Here is an 8,569-nt window from a genome sequence, read left to right as displayed (position 1 = left end):
ATTAGGCTTTTAACGTTTTTTTTAATATGTTTAGAATCTCCTTCCCAACCCTTCTGTGAGACAAAACATCTGAAAAGCCATGGCTGGATTATGCTCTTGTTTACTCCAATTGCTGTCCCACTGAAATAAATGTAAAGATGCAGGCTGTTGTTATCTTTTCAGGCTAAACGGCGCCAGCCCCTTGTGAGGCTAATTCTCCTCTGTCTTGACCTTGTTGTCCTCATTTACACTTAGAACCCAAATCAGAATTCTCCACTCCCTCACACACACCAGAGGCTTTTCCCCTTGTGTTGTCATTTACATCAGCAGTAGCACTTTAGAGATTGGGTTAAACCTTGAAGCATGAGGTTTACTATCCCTGGCAGAATGTGGTGGTGTTCATTGAAACAGTTCTGGATATTCTTGTTCGCCATATAAATCCTGCTGTGTTCTTGTCCTCAACAACTTCCTGTAGCAATGAGTTCTGCAGGCTAATTGCAGGTGGCACAAAAAAGTATTTCCTTATTGGTTTTGAATTTTCCCACCTTTTCATTTCATTGCATGTCCCCTTGTTCATTAGAATGGCTCTACTGGGTCAGACCAATGGTCTATCTCGCCCAGTATCCTTTCCTCTAACAGTGGCTAATGGCAGGTGCTTCAGAGGGAATGAACAGAACAGGTAATCGTCAAGCGATCCCGCTTTCTTCCTTTGCTACAAGACAAGAAGAACAGAAATTCCTGCACTGCTAATCTGATTATCCACTTTCAAATCCCTTCTCAAAACTCTGCTTTGCTGGGATGTAAAAAAACCCTCAAACCTCAACCATGTTTTGGTCTTTTTCTGAACTGTAGAGACCATTGTCTATCACGCTGACCAATAGTGTCTCGGGATGGGGGGTGTTCAGGGGAGGGTGCGGGAAGAGATGGGGCAGAAGCAGAGCAGTGACGGGAAGAGGTGGGGTGGGGCATTGGGGGAAGAAAAGAATGGAGTGGGGGCAGATCGAGGACAGAGCAGGGGCAGGAAAAGGTGGGGTGGGCGTGGGGCATTGGGGGAAAGGGTGGAGTGGGGGTTGAGCACCCCCCAGGACAATTGTATTTCGGTGCCCGTGTCCATACCCATCTGATGTCTCTTGTTTCATACTAAGTTTCTAAGACGCTTAAGGCAGGGACTGTCTTTTTGTTCTGTGGGTAACGTCCGGGAGTAAGGCAGGGCAAAAGGGAGTCCTGATCAGAGTTCATACAAGAAGTCTGATCACGGTGAGATCCAACCCAAGGGCAAGGCACAGCAAGGGTGAGGCAGTGAGGCAGAGTCAGGTGAGGCCAAGTAGCAACTAGCAAGGCAATGGCCTGTTACACAGACAAGGCGAGTAGCAAAACAGGAAATTTATATAGAGTCGCCAGGCAATCAGGGCCAAAACTATGTGGCCAATCAGGAAGTGGGTCATAGAACCCTGGCAGCTGGCCCACACAAATCTGTGAGTTCCCAATCCCAGTGTGTTGGTGTAGCACAGTGATAAAACTGTAATATGTCTCCTCTGGCTCTTTGCAGCACACAATATTAAAACACTGTGTGATTTAATTATTAACCAATCTAAGTTATTAATCAATCTGGATGCTTTTACTATGTAATTAACCAATTAAGTTAGCAACTTGCACCAAGTTATTAATTTATTTGCTTTGAGAAATATATATATATTTCTGAGGTCTGAGTAGCACTGGTGAAACATCCCAGAGCTGTTTCCCGAAAACCCTGTGGGCCTGGATTCAAGATCAGCTTTTAACTGTATGCTTGTACAGCAACTAGTACAAGAGGATCCTGTTCTATGAATATGGCACCTCGCTGTTAGGACAATTATGTCCCCTTACAGTCATCTACTTTCTAGAGTAAACAATCTCAAAATTGTTTTTTTTCAAAATCAATGGCATTAATTAATCAGGGAGTGAAATACTATTCACAGCAAGGGTATCAGAGTTTGGCCTATCCCTAAGGATGATAGATTGACTGTGGATAGTACATTTTTCCTGGCAGATTAATTCCACAACAATTTTAAAGCCACTGGGAAAATATGCAAGTTGGATGTTTTTAAGCCATTATTAGATTGCTCAGCGCCACTTGCTCCTTTAATTTCATAGTCTGGCAATGTCTCAGTCCCACTTATTTTAAAATAAAAAATCTGTGAGCCTGATTCCTGCTTGTAAACATCTTCTGTTGTGGGGCAGAAGGAGTCTCATATTAGACGCCAGGTTGAGATCTGACTGGGGGCAGGTTATCCCACATCTGCTATAGCAAAGCTCTGTCATCTTCTGGAACAGTCAGAGAACTGACTGGGAACTGACCCAGTCTGGCAATTCCTATGTTTCCCACATACTATTCAATATGAATATGTGTAGCAGAATCTGTCCTAAGTGTACAGTGGACACAGAAATCACCCACTGATGAAAGAACTACACCTACACGCAGTATCTTTCTTTGCTCCAGTCACTGAAAACAATGAATAAATGGCACTGGGCCATCACAGACTGTATTCTTCACTTTTTTCTTTTCTAATTACTATTATTTATTTGTATTACTGTAGTGCCTAGGAGCCCCAGTCAAGGGCCATTTGTGCCAGGTGCTGTACAAACACAGAACAGGAAACAAAGAGTATACAATCTCAGTTTAAGACAAGAGACAACAGATGGATACAGAAAGACAGACCTGGGAGTACAAGGAAACAATGGTACAATGTTGGTCAGCGTGATCAGCAGTGTTCTTAGCATTCCAGCAGCCTAACCACTATCAAGTTTCTTTGCCAGCTTCAGTAATGAAAAATTGTGTCCAGAGCAAAGCAACCTATTAAATATTTTAGTTCTCCTCCTGCCTTTAAGATTGTCTGTGAGATGAAACAATGTGAAAAGCACTTAGGCCCCGATTCAACAAACACTGAAGTTTAAGCATGCGAGAAATCTCAATTGACATTAATGGGACTACTCTGCGTTTGTGTTTGGCTGTATTAGGGACTGACAGAGTTTATCACCATGAGATCTAAGCACTGTGCATGGATTAAAGCAGTAGTCCCAAAACTTTTTCAGTCATGCCCCCACCTTACCCAGTCTGCGCCCCCCTGTCAGTCAAGAGCTGGGCCCAGTAACTGAGCTGCAGCCAGGCCAGAACAGTGGTCAGGAGCCGTGGCCAGGAGTAGAGCCATAGTCAGGGCCAACGCTGGAACTACACCTGGGGTCGGGGCTGAAGGCAGTATGGGGCTGAGTGGTGTTCCCTTCCTGCCCCCCGCCCCCGTGGGGTCTGGCCTGGGCCCTGCCGTGCCCTCCCAAATGTTCCTCTGTGCCCCCTAGTGGGGCGCACCCCACCGTTTGGAGACCACTGGATTAAACAAACAACAGTCAGGCTGCCTGGATGAAGTGATCTATTTAGGTAAAGTCTATCCTCTGATTTCGTATTGGTATAATAATTCAGATAGGGGTGTGATTTTTTTTTTTTTAACTGAAATAGTTATACAGGAAAACCTCAGAGTTACAAACACCAGACTTATGAACTGACCAGTCAACCACACACCTCATTTGGAACCGGAAGTACGCAGCCAGAGACCAAAAAAAAACCAAATACAGGACCGTACTGTGTTAAATGTAAACTACTAAAATAAAAAGAGAAAGCAGCATTTTTCTTCTGCACAGTAAAGTTTCAAAGCTGTATTAAGTCAATGTTCAGTTGTAAACTTTTGAAAGAACCATAATGTTATGTTCAGAGTTACGAACAACCCCCATTCCCGAGGTGTTCGTAACTCAGGTTTTACTGTACTGGTAAAATCCCTAGTGTGTAGGCAGTTATATCAGCACAAAAGTGCTTATTCCAGTATAGCTTATTCCCCTTCTCATATGGGAATAAGCTATAACAGCATAGGCACTTGTATATTGGTATTACTGCCTCCAGGCTAGGGAGGTTGTTCTGGTTTAACTGCACCAGTATAGCTAAAGTGGTACAACTTCTGAGTGTGTATAGAAGGCCTAAGGCTTTGAATCATGTGCCCCTTCCCGTGAAGTACCTGGCCATTGATGCAGACGGAAATCGACAGACCACGAGTCTGACCCAGTGCGGCAATTCCTGCGCAGTGCAATGCGATTTCTTTGCGCTTGCAGCAAAGGGGCAAAAGGATCAGGAAGTCACTTCGCACCCAATAAAGAGGAGCCACTCTGAAATCTCTCACTCTCACCACATGTGCTGCTTATTCCGTTTATTTAAAAAATAAATAGATCAGTCAAAGCTAATTCTCATAGTCAGTGAGACCTAAACACCTGAATCTAGCCACAGTAGTAGCTGAGTTTGTAAAAGCATGAGGATTTCGCTTCTATACTCACAGGGGGCGGATCAGTGAATCCAGGCTAAACTATACTTATATTTCAGTAGCACCACTTGAGACCAAGGCCTCATTGCACCAGGCGCTGTACACACAGAGACCAAGAGATAGTCCCTGCCCTACGCAGCTTACAATCTAAGTAGACAAAAGAACAAGGACCATCCCTGTTTTACAGATGGGAACTGAGACCCATAGAAACTACATGCCATGTATTCAAAGAAGATTAAAGGAGTTGGGAACTGAGTTCCAGCTCTTCAAAGGTACAAGAGAACCTCACAGTTACAAACACCAGAGTTCCAGACTGAGCAGTCAACCACACACCCCATTTGGAACCGGAAGTACGCAATCAGGCAGCAGCAGAGACAAAAAACAACAACAAAAAAGCAAATACAGTACAGTGCTGTGTTAAACGTAAACTACTAAAAAAAAGGGAAAGTTTAAACAAAAAGATTTGACAAGATAAGGAAACTGTTTCTGGACTTGTTTTGTTTAAATTAAGATGGTTAAAAGCTGCATTTTCCTTCTGCATAGTAAAGTTTCAAAGCTGTATTAAGTCAATGTGCAGCTGTAAACTTTTGAAAGAACCACCATAACGTTTTGTTCAGAGTTATGAACAACCTCTGTTCCCGAGGTGTTCGGAACTCTGAGGTTCTGTTGTACTTAGGTGCCTAACTCCTATTGAAATCAATAGGCCTCAGTTCCCAGTGGAATTCAGCTTGTTGTCTCCCATAGGGGACTTTGAGAACTTCCTGCCTAAAGTCACACAAGAAGAATATGACAAAGTCAAAACATGAGCACAGATACCTTGGGACCCAGTCCAGTGCCCCAACCGCTAGCTCAGTGATGCTCAGACCTCAGTGAGTTAGGAGCCAAATTAGTGATCAGCATTACTCAAAAGAGACACAGCAGTGTGAATTCATTGTTTCATTTACTATAGTACTTTATATTCAGGTTTAAACAGTATGACAGGGGAAATATTTAGTTTTCTATCTATCTATCTGTCTAATTCTCACAGTAAAATGACTGATCAAGCCTTATTATTTTATCAACTACAGTTGTAGTGACAGAAATCTTAATGTTATTTAAACCATGCTTATTCAGCCCTACATCCGCTCTTCATGAGCAAGGAAACACATGATCATAGTAAAAGCATCCTGACTGGTTAATCATAGAATCATAGAAGATTAGGGTTGGAAGAGACCTCAGGAGGTCATCTAGTCCAACCCCCTGCTCAAAGCAGGACCAACACCCACTAAATCATCCCAGCCAGGGCTTTGTCAAGACAGGCCTTAAAAACCTCTAAGGAAGGAGATTCCACCACCTCCCTAGGTAACCCATTCCAGTGCTTCACCACCCTCCTGGTGAAATAATAATAACTTATTATTATAAGTTATTATAATAGTAACTGAAATAATAATAACGTAGTGCATGTTTAATAACTTAATTGGTTCATAACAGAGTACAGTAGAACTCAGAGTTACGAACACCAGAGTTACAGACTGACCAGTCAACCACACACCTCATTTGGAACCAGAAGTACTCAGTCAGGCAGCAGTGGAGAAAAGACAAAGATAAAGCAAATACAGTACAGTACTGTGTTAAATGTAAACTACTAAAAAAATAAAGGGAAAGCAGCATTTTTCTTTTGCACAGTAAATTTTCAAAGCTGTCAAATCAATGTTCAGTTGTAAACTTTTGAAAGAACCACCATAACATTTTGTTCAGAGTTACAACCAACCTCTGTCCCTGGGGTGTTTGGAGCTCTGAAGTTCTATTGTAAAAGTATCCTGATTGGTTAATAACTTAGATCGGTTAATAATTAAATCACACAGTGTTTTACTATCATGTGCTGCAAAGAGTTGCCGGAAACACATTAAAGAGCCACTTGTGGCTTGTAAGCCCCAGTCTCAGTATCATCATGCTAGCCCAACCTTCCTCTGAACTACACCTCCCAAAAATTACTCATCGACTTGCTTAATTGCAGCCCGGTTTCTCACAATTAGGCCTGGAATTAAGGTTTTCAGGGAGAGCCGACCATGTGGCAAGTCGGAAGTGGAGGCAACAAACCATTCTTGAGTTAGAAACTTTCAACTAAAAGTCGACATTTCTAATCAGGGTAGTTTATTTTAATGCTCTGGAATTCAAACAAGCCTAATAATGGGACCTGGAATTCAATCATGGTGGCAGCATGGTCTAGACCAGTGTTTCTCAACCTTTTCAGGTTGGCAACCCGGACACAGGGTGATGCTGGCCTTTGAGGGAGTGGGGGCCCGTGTGACTCATCAGGGGACTCCTCTCTCTCGTATGCAGGAGTACGCTGAGAACACGAGAGGCCCAATTCAGCTCTGTGTTGTGAAGCTGCGCTCCCCCCAGACTGCAAAGCTGTATTCAACTGGAACAAACACCAGGTCCAATACAGGTGTACAAAGAGGCAGTACAGGAAGAGATCTTCATTTCCAGGTGTTCCGGGTGAAGCCGGTATGTCCAGCTATGGTCAAGGTTGACTCCCAAGTATGTGACAGCTGGAAGGAACGACAGTGACTGTCCTGGGCCATGGATCGAGAGGACCCCTCATCAGGCTTAAGAGAGGCCATGTGGGTGTTAAAGGTGTGAGAGACCTGATGAGTCAGGGGGCAGGTGAGAGCTGTCAGAGATCAGGAGACTGAAGGAGGCCTCTGGGGAAAACCGGTCATTCCATCCAGCTGTCACATACTTGGAAATCTAACCCAACCATAGCCGGACATAGCAGCCTTACTGTACTGTACTTGCTTTATTTGTTTATTTAGGTCTCTGCTGCTGCTTGATTGTGTACTTGCGGTTCCAAATGGGGCGTGTGGATCACCGGTCAGTTCCTAACTCTGGTGTTCCTAACTCTGAGGTTCTACTGTGCTTGCAAACTGAAAAAACCCATTCTTCACACAGCTGTAATCACAGCATATTAGTTAAGAAGTACTGGCCTAGTGGGGTGGGCACTAGGCTGGAACTCAGAGCACCTGGGTGTTATTCCCATCCCTGCCACTGGTCTCCTGCATGACCTTGGTCAAGTCACATCCTCTCTTTGTCTTAGCTGTGCAGTGAGGATTTATAGGCTGTCCTCTCTGTATCTGTTTTATTTAGATCATGAGCTCTTTGGGCCAGGGGCTGGCTCTCTCCGTGCCTAGCACAATGGAGCATCTATGTCAATTTGGGTGCTATTGCAATGTTAATAATTGGCTCTGCAGAGGATAACGTGTCCTGTGTAGAGCTGGGCAAATTTTGGGGGGGACAAATAACTTATTCAGTGAAAAATACCTGAAACTATTTACAGATGTGACACAAATAGTTTCAGCTATTCACAAAACGAAGGAGTTGCTGTATACAGAAAGGTGGTTACCCTTCCCTTTATATTTATGACAGGGGACATGATGGGGGATCATGTCAGGGTGCTGCTGGGGCATGGGGCTAACCCCAAGGACCTATGAGGGACCCACACTGGGTGGCTGGAGGATGGGGTTCACACCAGAGGGCGACGATGCTTCTTGGTGTCTCATTCGCCTTTCTACCCACACACATGGAGAGTCTGTGCTACCCGTCCTGCGTTTCTCAGTCACTGCTCACACGCTGATCCTCACTCTTCAAAGTCACCTGCAAAGGGATGTTTTAACATTGAGTTTGTGCTTTTATTTAAAATGATGTATAAAGGAAACCTCAATTTTAAAAATCCACCTCCCCTGCTTTTTCTGAACTGGGCAATATCAGGACATCTGAATCAGACGCCCTGAGCTTTGCTGGCAGTTGGAGGCCTGAGACATTTGAACTGTGAGCTCTCACATATTCACTGAAGAAGCAGAGTGTCGGACCGCTAACAAAGACATGTTTTCTCCCAAATGTTCAGTTTTCACTGGATTTGAATAAAGCACAACAAACCGCAAATCTTCAAAACCCATGAGTCAGGTCCCTCCCAAGATCATGAGATTACCTTGCAGATCATGAGATAGATAGATAGATAGATAGATAGATAGATAGATAGATGATGGCTTTTTAAATTTGCCTTCTACATTTTGAACTTTTTTGAAACAATCAGGTCAAATTTGCAAGCTTTCCTCTGCAACCAACAGGCCAAGAAACTAAGCAGCCGTGAATAAATCTATGTTGGAAATTGGAAGGTTTTCTGTGTCTGTGTACATGTGTTTGATGCTTCCGCAACAGAGCTCATAAATAAATATATACTAACCATCAGAGAAGTGAAGTTCTGGAAC

This window comes from Lepidochelys kempii, chromosome 14 (assembly GCF_965140265.1).
Source record: "Lepidochelys kempii isolate rLepKem1 chromosome 14, rLepKem1.hap2, whole genome shotgun sequence".
Taxonomy (NCBI): Eukaryota; Metazoa; Chordata; order Testudines; family Cheloniidae; genus Lepidochelys; species Lepidochelys kempii.
The sequence above is the reverse complement of the archived record's forward strand: the minus strand, read 5'-3'. Positions refer to the sequence as shown.